This window comes from Pelodiscus sinensis, chromosome 9 (assembly GCF_052426305.1).
Source record: "Pelodiscus sinensis isolate ZL-2025 chromosome 9, ASM5242630v1, whole genome shotgun sequence".
Lineage (NCBI taxonomy): Eukaryota > Metazoa > Chordata > Testudines > Trionychidae > Pelodiscus > Pelodiscus sinensis.
The window spans coordinates 57549413-57562816 of record NC_143060.1 but is presented as its reverse complement, the minus strand read 5'-3'; the positions used below and the strand labels follow the sequence as shown (position 1 = coordinate 57562816).

Below are 13404 nucleotides of genomic sequence, written 5' to 3'. Positions count from 1 at the left end.
ATTTAATATAGTACTGTACTGTATTTTTTCCTGTCTCTGTTGCTGACTGATCGCATACTTCTTGTTTCAAATGAGATATGTGGTTAATTGGTCAGTTTGTAAGTCTGGCATCCATAAATCTAAGGTTCTACTGTACTTCACAGGGAGAGCTATCTCTGCAGAGTGTCCACTGGGACGCCTCCATCTTGCCTGCCAGCACACAGGGTAAGTAGCCCCCTCTGCCCCAAACCCTTTTCCCCTCCTGCCCATGGCTGCAGTGCTGGGGGAGGGGGAGAGAACAGGACCCTGGAGCCTAGAGGGTCAGGGTCGGGGGGAGAGAACAGGCCCCTGGCAGCTGGAGTGGTGGTAGGGAAGAGAACAAGTCCCTAGCAGCTGGGGGAGGAACCTGGGGGGGAAGTGAACAGGCCCCTGGTGTCGGGTGGGTGAGGGGAGCTAAGGGAGGAAAGAACATGCCCTGGTGGGTGGGAGGCATTGTGCTGGGGAGAGAATAGGTCCCTGGAGGCTGAGGGGGAAAAACAGGCCCCTGGCAGCTGGGGGGAAGGCAGGGGAGAGAACAGGTCTCTGCCGGCTGTTCCTCCTGGGTGGGGGAGAGAATACGCCCCACGTGGAGGGATCTCCTGCCCTGAGCCCCTCCTCACCTCCCAGCCCTTGCTCTTACACACACCTCCTGAAGGTCCTGCACTGAAGGACCCGGGCAACTCCAGATAAGTAACATCATAATGTGGCCCGGTCACCTTGTATTTCGCTACTTAACAAATAGTGAGTACAATCGTACTTGGTGTGAGTTACAGTATATCTATATGTAATTTCCATTTTTTTTAACTCTTCCACTGAGGCTATGTCTAGACTGCAAGCCTCTTTCGAAAAAGAGCATCTAGACTACAACCAGTACTTTTGAAAAAGCAAGCCGCTTTTTTGAAAAAGAGCACCCAGGCAGTCCGGATGCTCTCTTTCAAAAAAGCAGTTTGCTTTACATAGCGTCTTTTTTCGAAAGAGCACTTTCGAAAAAAGGCATTATTCCTCGTAAAACGAGGTTTTCTGCAGTTGAAAAAACTGCCGCGTTCTTTCGATTTACTTTTGAAAACGCGGCAGCAGTCTAGACGCAAGGGAAGTTTTTTTTTAAAAAAGGCCACTTTAAAAAAAACAAAACAAAACCCTGTAGTCTAGACACACCCTGAATGTTTTAATTTCAGAGGAGCTTTTAAAGTGTTACTTTGTGTTTTCCTTTGCTGGAGCAAGGATAATAGACTGAGGTCACTGGTTGTGCTGGTAGATGAGAGGATTAATAGGAGCTGTTCTCAGGGCCTTTGCTGAGCTGCAGACGAGAATGGGTTATGAATATGTGGATGTTTACTCTCATTTTTATGCAGAATTCTGTTGTCACCTTCTTTTTCCCTGTTTCCTATATATTTGGAAATAAGGTTTCTGTCACTTTTTCTTTGTGATTTTTTACTATTGTGAAGAAATATACTTATTGCCGTGATCCATTGGGTAGGATCAGAGACTCTTATTTGCTTTTCTAATCTCTCTTTACACTGGCTTTGGGTTTGATAGCTTCTAGGATGATTATGTGTCCAATAGTGATAATGTGCATACCTACAAATTTATCCACTCTTCCCTTGATCATATTCTGCTTCTGGGATGTTCTATCCCTTCCCAGTCCTTAAACAGACGTTGATATTACAAATGTGGGGCATCACAACAGCCTGGTAATGCATTTCCTGTCACAGTACATGGCACGAATGCTGCTTTCTCTTAGGCTTTGTCAGGCAGATTGCTACTTAATGATAGTGAAAAAATTCATGTTGCTAAATTTAGAACCCACTCAAAAATATTCAAGTTCCATTTGGCTTGAGCAGAATATGCATTCTGGACAGCAACATTTAAAAAAAAAGTTATTCTCTGGGTGGTCACAGAAACAAGAGCAAGAACTAGTTTCAAGTAGACATCTTTAGTGGTTATATGACACAGGCTTGAATTAGAAATATCTTGGGCTATCCTTAGATGATGTAAATTAACATAAATGGACATCCCCAGCTGACTATCTGACCATAAGGTTTTTAAACTAAAAAACTCTTTAAGCCCCACAATGGATATATTAATGGAAAAAAACATATTATGAAACTAAAAGTAGGTTAAGGAAACCCAATTAAAACATAATTTTCATGTAATTCAAAACACTACCAGAGGAACCATTGCTGCTATGTTTACTGACCCCTATGTAAGAGAGCTGGATGGCTCCACAGATTTTCTTTGTTAAATTTTAGAATTGCTACTTTGGACATTTGGTTAGTTTCAGAGCCTGTGGCTCTTCTACATTTCCTCTATTAGGAAGGCAGGGTAAGGTACCTGCTGAAAGTAGGGCGGTGGGGTTGGATCTGCAATGAACTCAGGGATATGGTATCAGCCTCTGGAGCACAGGGTGGTGGGCTTGATCCCTGACCAGTCAGGACCCTGTGTGAGCAGGGACTGCTTTGGTCCCCCCTTGTGCAGGTTCCCTGTTGAGCCTCTGCCTTTGAAATGTACAAGAGCTGCCTGTGGCAGGATAACCAGCACCCCATACCAATTAATTGAGTAATTGATGGAAATTGCATCAACTCCTCAATTAGCTGATTGATCAAAATTTAACATCCCTAGTGTCAGCAGGGTGGTGAGTGAACAGGCTGGAGGTGCGGAGTCTCGGCTGGGAGTGTATGAGGGGTGTGGGGTCTTATCCAAAGGGATGTGTGAGGGGGAGTATCATTATACCATCCACTCAGCCCCATCTATTCCCGGCAGGTGTCCCTGTCAGTCACCCACCCAGAGCTAAGTGGCTCCTGTTTTCATATGAGACAGGGTTTCCCCCCAAAACTCCCACTGTCAAGTTCCCCCAACCAGTGTTCCACTGCTCCCCAGTGGCCAAACACAACCAAGCCAAGGACCCCCTTAATCTCTCATAGCTGAGTGCCCCTAGCCAGGTGCCCCTCACAGCTGGGGCCCCCCTGTCAGCTCTTCCTCTCTTCCTTGGTCTCCCAGTTGGGCCCCCCTCTCCAGCTCTGACCTGCCGGGCTGCTCCTGAGGCAGGGCTGGACTGGGCACACTGCTCCCGGCTCCCTCGTGGGGCAGCAGCCCAGAAGCTGCATGTCAGGCCAGAGTGCACGGAAAGCACTGGGGAGACGGGAGGAGGGAGGCCTCGCGGGTCCCCGGAGCACGGGAAAGGGGTAAAGAAGGAGGATGCATGGCTGAGGGCAGAGGCAGGCAGCGGGATACAGAGTGATGTGATTATGTCACTCTTGTCCCACAGGAAAAAATATTTTATATAGAGAGAGAGATTATTTCCAGTCTTGATTTACTAATGTGACTGAATTGAGCAGGTGAATGGGAATTTTGACATATGAGGAAGTTTTCATACTGAAATTTTCCCATAGTCAACTGAAATCTTCCCTGCCTGCACACTTTCTACTAACATTAATATACATTTCTGTGTGGTGATGCTTGAAACTCTATTCCAAGGACTGTCTGAAAGAATCGTGATCTGTCTTTTATGCTCTTAAGATTTTCCAATTCCACAAGGAAAGCTGATTTCTTTGATAGAATCATCATATGCAGATTTTGCAATAAAACAGCGTAAAACACACTGCTTTTAATCTATTTTGCTTTATGACCCGTAGGCTTCTTGCCAGTTTCTCAGGATAAACTTTGAACCCTTATACTGGGATTCATCTTGCCCTCAGTGCCATTGTAGTATTTGCATTCACAGAATGTGCTTGTAAGCCAAGCCTGGGCAAAATACTCTTCATGGGCCAGATCTGGCCCACCAAGCCACCAGATCCAGCCCATGGACTCCCTGTCTGGCCCTTGCATGCTGCTGAGAAATGCAGCTGTTGCAAGGCTGTTTGAACATCTGTGAGCCCTGGGAAAGGGAGAAAAGGGTTTGTGCACTGCTCCCGCCCCAGCACAATCTCACTGACTGGTTTCCGCCAATGGGAGCTGCCTGTTGTCAACAGGCAGCTTGCAAAGCACCTTCTCCCCTCCAATCAGGCTCATGGTTGTTCAAAAACCACACGGTCCCTGCAGCCAGTGTGGGAGCATGGCAGGCAGGGAGTATGCTTGGGAAGGCTGCTAGCTGGGAGACAAGCAGGTAAGTCTCCCTGCCAGAACCTGCCCCCGGCACTCCAGCCCTTTGCCACCTACCACACACAACCCAAGTCCTCCTCCAAACCCTCCCCCTCCCCCACACACATATCCCCTTCCAAGTCCTGCACCTGCTCTCCAATTCCCCTCCAACATGCATATCCACTCCCAGAACTGCACCCAAATCCTCTGCTCCAGGTCACAGCCCACACCTTCTGCCCCCCCTGCACCCATATCCCTTCCCAGATCCTGCATTTCAATCCCCTGCCCAGGTCACAACCCAAATCCCTGCACCCTAGGCCTCTGTCCCACATTACAATCCCCTTCTGTCCCATGTCACAGCCCAAAGCCCTCCACCCCTCTCCTGTATCCTAGTCCCCTTCCCCAGGTCACAACGGCCTCCTTCACCCAAACTCTCTACCAGACCCCACATTCTCTCCTGCACCCCATTCCCTTACTGCAAGCTCTCTTCTGCACCCAACCTTTATCCCAGACCCTCCACCTCCTCCATTAATATGAAAGAATGTGGCCCATGACCACTTTCCAAATTCTTGGCATGGCCCCCCCCCCCCCCCCCCCCGTCAAAAATTATTACCTACCCCTGTTGTAGGCTGTACCTCATTGAGCTTAAAGGTTTTTTTCCCCTTGCAACTACAATGCAACTTTGTTATGAAGCCATTCAAGTGTGTATAAACCACATTGATACACTTGATACATACTGTAGCCTCAAATATTAAGAGTTGTATAGCAGCACTGGAAATCTCTAGAGGAGGTTGTTTAACACCAACAGATGGAACTGAACCTGGGATCTCTGGAGTTCAGTGTCTGAACATCTACAGCTTGAGCTAAAAGCTGACTGGCTCTCAGCTAAGGCTGTAGAGCAAACTTATTATTTCTCTCTGTACGTGGTCTAAGTGCCACTACATGGGAGGTAGGTGTGTGAGTCACAGTTGCATCAAACTGCCTTCAACCACAAAGAAGGCTGCCTGAATGCAGAATCAATAAGGAAAATGATGAGGAAAACTAGAAATCCCATAGGCTATCTGTTCTCTCACTCTCACTGTCACACACACACAGAGAAAGAAAAAAGAAGTCAGGAGATCGTATTATAACACTGCCACTGGAAAGACAGCTTCTTGCCTAAAAGATGTAACTTCCAGCAATATGCAGGCTTTAGCATCCCTAATCCAATCAATAGTTGGTGTCCATGCTCTAGTGGCACTAGCATGCAATTTTGGTATCAGGCACAATGCTACCCTAACAGCAAGACATCAATTAAGGCCCAAAACAAGCAGAATGATTGTATGGCTAGTCCTTCCATTACTACAGCTAAAAGGAATGTATCACCTTTCTGTTCTGGCTCAGAGTTGGATTAACCTTAAAAACATTTTTCAAAACCTTTCAAGTTTTTAGGTGCTGGTTCGATTAAGATTAGTGGTTTGTTTGGCTAGTGGGAAAAAGAAAAATGTGGAACAACCTGCTCCACAAAAGGTCCCAAACAATAGCTAAATGTTGTTTTAGCACAGTGGTCCCCAACCTGTTGGGGCTGCCACATGCCCGGGGGCGGCACCGCTCATGTGCCCAGGGCAGGGGCCGTGCATGTGCTCGGGGCCCGGGGCACAAGAATGGCTCGGGCCAGCCCTGGTCACTAGGCGGGTGCACATAAATGCCCCGGCGAGCGCCATGGCGCCCGCAGGCACTGCATTGGGGACCACTGTTTTAGCAGATCAAAATGTCATGAAACCCTGTTTTGCAAGGAAGAGACTTTGTAAAATTCTGGATGAATATGGAGCTCTTGATTTGTTGTAAATTAATGCTAAAAACTAAGCTTTAGAAAGTAAAGATGATCTAAAACCAGGATTGAGAATATACAGTATCTCATTTGGAGAAGACAGGCATTATTCTTATGCCAGTTCAACTGTGATTACATGTTACACCCACAATAGTTCTAACTTTAACTTCCAATTTGTAGCTTTTTAAGAACATTTACATAGAAATAGAAAAAAATGAAGGCTGAAATCATGTATAAAACAGTGTTCACTATAAGCTCATCAAGAGAGAAGGGGAAAATTAGAGGACATGACTGAGGATCTGAGCATTTGAGGTGTTTAGGCACCTAATTGACATTCACATCACTGGGAGATAAATACCTAAATACCTTTGAGGATCTAGGTCAAAGTGTTTAAATTAAAAAAGCATGGTAATAATTACAAAAAAGCCGATCATTTAATCTTATATACGATATACAAATATGCAGTGGAAGTATCATCAATATTTAATCCTGGGGCTGGTATATAGTTGGGAAATTTGCACCAATGTAACTGGTACAAATGCCTGTGTAACAAGGTGTACAAATCCTGCACCCAGTTTGATCTAGAGACTCCTTGGAGCAATTGGGATGCATGGGCTTTTACAGGGATTCCCTGAGTTAGGGATGTAAGTGACTAGTCGTGTAGTCGACTACCCGATAAGCCTAGGCTTATCGGGTAGTTGCGTCGACTACTTAACTACTCACATTTTCTCTCCTTCCTTCCCCACCTTTCTGCCTCTGTATCAGCGGCAGCAAGGGGGTGGGGGTGAAGCAGGAGCTGGTATGTGGGGAGCTAGCTTAAAAGCTGTTTTCCCCTCAGCACTGTCTCCATGGTGCCACCTGCTCCTCTCCAAATTCTATTGAAGATTCACACATTTCACATACTTTTCAATGAGTGAGCAATATTTAGTAGATTTGTGAGAGACACATGAAGACACAAAGTCTGAGGCACCTCCATATATGAAAAGTCTCCCCATACAATTTATTTTAAAGTTTTTCTCTTCTGTGTTTAAAGTCTGGCAGAAAGACAATGAGAATACTAGAAGAAACTGGTGCAATTTTATGATGGTTTATTCTAAAGGAAAGATCACTAGATCTGATTCATATCGCCATACAATTGTGGAATTATTAATTTCAGTTAGCCAATGGCAGACTCTGGCCTTTCAGCCAAACTCATGTGTCAGTCTATGTATGCACACAGACATATGAATGGGAGTTGACACATACAGAATCTGTCTGTATAGATAGCCACTTCTCTCACTTTCTCTCTCTGTAATGTTTTCCAGTCTTGCAAATAATCATATATGTAAGCCTTTGCAGGATCAGTCTCCATGCCTGCCTTGTAACTGCTTGTCAACTAGTTTTTTTTCTTGTAGTTGTTTTTTTGCTTGGATGACCTGTAAAACTGGAAGCCTGGCAAATCATAAACATATATCTTGGTCTATTAGGAGTTAAATTAAGTGAGGTCTCCTACACCAACAGTGTACTCCCTTCTTTTCAACATGGTAAAAATTTCCATCCAGTATTTGGGGGAGGAAAGGCTGCAGGAATATATGAGACTGCATTTAAAATGGGAATCTCTCTCTTTTTTCAATAAAGGAAGTAAACATTGACTCACAGACCGATTTAAACCACCATGGAAAAAGACATCCTGAAAGTATAAAAATAAATTCATTTGAAATATTTAGCTGATCTACACTGTTTTAAAGTGAAAACATTTTCATTTTATTCCAGGAAAAATGGTTACAGTATATATCCTTACATTCCACACTGCATTTTAAGGAAAAGCAGGAAAAGTAATGTGACACCCTAACTTACAAATATTTTTAATTATGTTCTGCCAGACATTTTCATGCAATGACATTTAATTAATCTTTCCAGACTAGCTGTATAAACTTGACAAAAGGATGCATTATGTCTAGCGATTTCAGCTGGGGCCTGGGACTCAGTACTCCTGGGTTTTATTGATTTTACCATGGGCAAGTTCTTTAGAGTCATGTTTTCAAAGGTATTTTGGCACCTAAAGATATAGTAGTGGCTTAAGGGGTTTAGGTGCATACATTCCATAAAATGTAGGCACTTATAAAAAGCCCACTAGGCATTTATTAGCATCTTTAGGTGCCCAAATACCCTTGAAAATCACACAAGCAAATGTTATAATGTTTAATGACTTTTTATTATAATGTTTAGTGACTTTTTTCTGGAAAAGAGTTTATACTGTGTGTAAAAAATCTATCTTTCTCTTATGCAGTCTCAGACACAAAATTATGTTGCAGCCTCAGTAATGTTACTTTTTAGCATTAATACTGATTATTTTTAAAGCAATCATATTATTAGGATTACATATTTGGTAGAGTCTAATTAGAAATTGACAGCAACTATGGATTTATAAGGGAGCAAGGAGATTGTTAATTAAATCCATGGAGCTCTTCAGTACAACTGTATCCAATAGAAGAATGAAACAATAAATATGCATCATATTAAAAAAATTGTAAGTTTGAATACTGCCAATGATTACCAAGCGTCAGGTCATGTCCCCGTAAAAATCCCACAGAGAGAAGTTAAAAAATCTGCATTTGTTAGGCACTTTTGTCCTGCTGAGCCTAAGCAGCAGTGCCACCAGGAGGGCTGTGTGAAGACAGGGAATGCATGGGATCTGTCTGAAAACATTGCTCCGTGGAGGATTTTCCAGGACAAGATAGAACCTCTAGATGCTACCTAGTCCAGTCTGCTGTACTCATGGCAGTACCAAACACCATTTAGAATCGGAATCTCAAACTCCCAGCCTGTGGGCCATCTAGGGGCTGGAAAATATTCACAATCTGGCCTGGTGGGGGAGGATGTTCCAACCCAGCCACAAGCCCTGCCCCTTCCTGCCACCTCTCTCTTCCCCCCCCCCCTGAGATTTCCCAAATGACCCAGCCTCGGTGATTACTGGGAGGGACTGGTGTTGGGCCCCCAGCACTGCTTGCAGTGGTGGGAGCCATGGGGAAGTGGTGCAAGTGCACCTGCTGAGTGGCGGGAAGGTGTGGGGTTTAGGGTTTGGGCATGCCCCTGGGGTCTCAAGGTCTCTCAGGATAGATTGCAAATATATTCCCGCCTGTACATGACCCGCAGGTCAGGAATTTGAGACCCCCTGATCTAGACCATCACTGAAAGGTGTTTGTCTAACCTGCTCTTAAAAATCTCTAATGATGGAGATTCTACAACATCCCTAGGCAATTTATTCCAGCGGTTAACTACCCTGTCAGAGAGTTTTTTCTGATGTCTGACCTAAACTTTCTTTGCTGCAATTTAAGCTCATTAATTCCTGTCCTATCATCAGAGATTGAGGAGAATAATTTTTCTCCCTTCTCCTTGTAACACTCTTTTAGGTACTTGAAAGTTATGTTCCCTTTCAGTCTTTTCTAGACTACTCAAACTTAATTCTTTCAATCTTCCTTCATAGGTCATGTTTTCTAGATCTTTAATAATTTTCTATGCTCTTCTTTGGATCTTTTCCAATTTCTTCACATTGTTCCTGAAATGTGGTGCCCAGAACTGGGCACAATACTCCAGCTGAGGCCTAATCAGCACAGAGTAGAGGGGAAGACTTACTTCTCATGCCCTGATTACAACACTTCTGTCAATACATCCCAGAATGATGTTTTCTTTTAACTGTTGACTCATATTTATCTTGTGGTCCACTGTGATCTCTAGAACCCTTTCTACAGTACTCTTCCGCAGTTTTTCTTCACGCCGTGCACAGTGAACCTGTGGAACTCCTTGCCAGAAGTTGTTGTGAAGATCAGGACTTTAACAGGATTCAAGAAAGAACTAGAGAAATTCATGGTGGTTAGATCCATCAATGGTTATTAGCCAGGATGGGTAGGAATGGTCTCCCTAGCCTCTGTTTGTCAGAGGCTGGAAATGGATGACAGGAGAGGGATCACTTGATGTTTACCTGCTCTGTTCACTCCCTCTGTGGCATCTGGTATTGGCCACTGTCGGCAGATGGGATATTGGGCTAGATGGACCTTTGATCTGACCCAGTATGGCCATTCTTATGTTCTTACTCCTTCCTAGGTAGTGATTTTCCACTTATTTGTACAGTTCATTGGTCTTTCCTAAGTGAAGTACTTTGCATTTGTCCTTATTGAATTTCATCCTATTTACTTCAGGCCATTTGTCCAGATAGAATTGTAATTCAAAACTATCCTTCAAAGCACTTGCAACCCCCTCCTCATTTGGTATCATCTGCAAAGTTTATGAGACTATTCTTTAGGCCGTTATCTAAATAATTAATGAAGACACTGAATAGAACTGGAACCAGAACTAATCCCTGAGAAGCCTCAGTGGTTATACCTTTCCAGCATGGCTCTGAACCATTGATACTACTCTCTGGGAATGGTTATCCAACTAGTTATGCGCCCACCTTATATTAGCTCCATTTAGGTTGTATTTCCCCAGTTTATTAATGAGAAGGTCATGTAAGACTGTATCAAACGCATTACTAAAGTCTAGATCTATCACATCTATTGCTTCCCTCTTGTCTACAAGCTTGTTTCCCTGTCAAAGAAAACTAGCAGGTTGGTTTTACGTGATTTTTTTTTCTTGAAAAATCCATGCTGATTGTTGCTTATCTCATTATCTTCTAGACTTTTGCATATGATTTCCTTAATTATTTGCTTCATTATCTTGCCTGGTACAGAAGTTAATCTTACAGGTCTATAATTCCCTGGGTTGTCCTTATTGCCCTTTTTTGTAGTCCATGAGGCATTATATTTGCCCCTCTCCAGTCTTCTGAAATCTTTCCCGTCTTCCATGATTTTTCAGAGATAATAGCTAATTATTCGCCCAGATATCTTCTGAGTCATACTGACTCTGGGCACAGGCATGATTGGCAGGAGAAAACATTTGGAGAATTAAAGGCATTTGTCACAGAGGAACCTGTAACTGAACTACTGTGACTGATCCTTGTCACATGACTGGGGCCAGGTAATAAGCAGTCTTTGCCAGTATTCCTGTGTATCCTAACTCTATGGCAATGAATAGCTCAATGTATTGTTTGTTTGTGCTTAAAGACAGTTCTTTAGGTCGAATATAGTTAAGGTATTAAGGATCTATGAGGCAACTACAATATGAAATCAAGTAGGCATGCTTGCTTTTGTCCCAAAGATAGAGTGGTGCCACTACCTTCTTATAAAACACAGATGGTGAGAAACAGAAAATCTTATAAAGCCTTTTTTGTAAATGAGATTGGCAGGGCTACAACCTGCAGAGTAGATTACTGACAGGAACTGAGAACAGATGGCTGTGGCAGGCAACCTCCGTGTGGTAGGAAAAGAATGGAAGAGAGACAGTCTCCTTCATAAGAGTACATTATTCAGGACAAAGGCTAAAAATCACATAGGTTTTTGTGCTATTAATCCTTCTGGCACCAGCGTATACTAGACCATCATACACTGTCCACCAGAGCATTTCATAAGGTCTTCAGTTTGCTTCAACACAATAAACTAATGGCTAAATCATTAGTGTTTTGTCATCACATGTACATCATTTTAGTTTACTCAAGTGTGTAAACAGTTTGTTTCTATGTACAGTATTCTCTATCTAAATACATATAAAATGCTGGATTTAAATATAAATCAGTACAGGTGATTTAAATCTGTTTGACCCACACAATAATGTACTTAGATTTATGTGAGCACCACTGTCCTAGACTTCGTTTTTTAAGCTCTGAGACAAATCCTGCTTATTTTACATCACTATGCCAGTGAAGTCAAGGGGACTACTCCTGGGCTAGATTCTCATAATCCTTAATCCAAATAGTTAATTTAGTCTGCAATTAGTTCCAGTGAAATCAATGGACCCACTTAGGTGCTTTGCTAGATTGAGATTAGGGTTGCCAGATACTTTCAAAAAAATACCGAACATGTTGAGGAAAAAAAAACACATTTTTTGAGGGGGAAAAAAAAAGTCACTGTGCCCTTAAATCGCTATGCTCCCCGCTCACCCACCCCCGACAGACGTGGCAGGGGAATAATGTCCCCACCGGTCTTCTATCCAAGAAAAATAGATAATACCGCACATGTAAAATGTCTGGTATTTCTGGGTTTATTTTTTACCGGACAGAGTCGGTGAAAACTGGACTGTCCGGGTGAAAACCAGACACCTAGCAACCAGAATTGGGATCAGGATGGTCAGTACACTGTAGAATTGAGTCTGTGGTACTTTTCATCTGACATGCCTGACAAAAAGCTAATAAGCCATGCATCCCTTCTGAGAGCTAGACAGATATGATCAGTCCCATTTTATGGATGTTGAAGTGCAGGCACACATAATAAGTGACAGGCCAGCAAGTCATTTCTAGAGCTAGAAAGAGAGAACTTAGTGAATTTTTATACCAGATCCCTTGCTCTAAGCCACACCACCAGCATATAATGATATTATATTTTTATGTATCTGCAAAATATAAAGTCTGCTTCCAAATAAAAATAAATCTTTAAAAATCATGAATGTACAATTGGTTTCTTTGAATTGCAGAATGTACTCTGATCTTAGGTACAGCATATGCCAGAAGAGTAAATCTTCAAAACATTGCCCATTTGTAAGCCTAAATTTCTTGATGTCCAGATCAGTTGAACAATTGGCGGCACAACTGGCAGGCTCATTGTCAGTGGCTCAATTGTATCTGCAAGATGCTGTTTTTGCACAGTTACATAGTTAAATTGGTCAAGGTGGGGTTGGTTCTGGTTTTTTCATAGGATTGCCAGATGGTTTCAACTAAAATACCAGACACACTTGACAATACATCACAATCTACATTACATCTTATTTAGAAAATACCGGACATTTATATTTTCTCAATTTGTTTCCTTAACAGAAAGCTCAAAACTGGACTGTCCGGGTCAAAACCGGACACCTGGCAACCCTATTTTTTGACCTTTTACCAGGTTTTCACTGTGGAGATACAACAAAGAAGGATTTGCTTAATTTTATACCAAATATATGGACAAAATTAACTTTATATTTTCCAGACAATATGCATTTACGAGTGAGGTGCTCGAGGAAGCTCTCCTTGTTAAATTCTCTCTACAGATCATAAGTATGCATTGTGAGGGAGGGGACTCTGAGCCTTCTATCATACATTGTGTGAGAGCAGTCATAACGCTGTCCAGATAGACTTTGTGAAATGCTTGAGGATGAAAGATGTCATTATTCCTGTATTTTAATGGGCACTGCATGTACATCCCTCAAGAGGATAACACACTCCCTTGCTTGCATTCCTTTAATCTCCATACAAATGTTTTTCATTTCTTTACAGTCCATCAATGAGGGTAACAATTTAATTGTGTCTTTCCTGGCAAGTTAATGTTGTCTGACATTAACATCTTTTCTAGAGGTGTGTATATGGGCAAGAGGGATTTAATTCAGTAATATCTGAAAATTTAATTTTTATTTTCATATGAAAATAGGCACAGACACGATAATGCATTTTA

At 42.7% G+C, this 13404-nt stretch overlaps 1 long non-coding RNA gene across 1 annotated transcript in view; it reads left to right on the top strand.

Annotated features, from left to right (window-relative positions):
- LOC149523944 (uncharacterized) overlaps window positions 1–13404 on the top strand; it is a 41519-nt gene that overhangs the window by 5277 nt on the left and 22838 nt on the right. Inside the window, exon 2 of the long non-coding RNA XR_016350282.1 lies at window positions 144–204. This is a non-coding gene — a long non-coding RNA (uncharacterized LOC149523944). The remainder of the gene's footprint in view (window positions 1–143; window positions 205–13404) is intronic.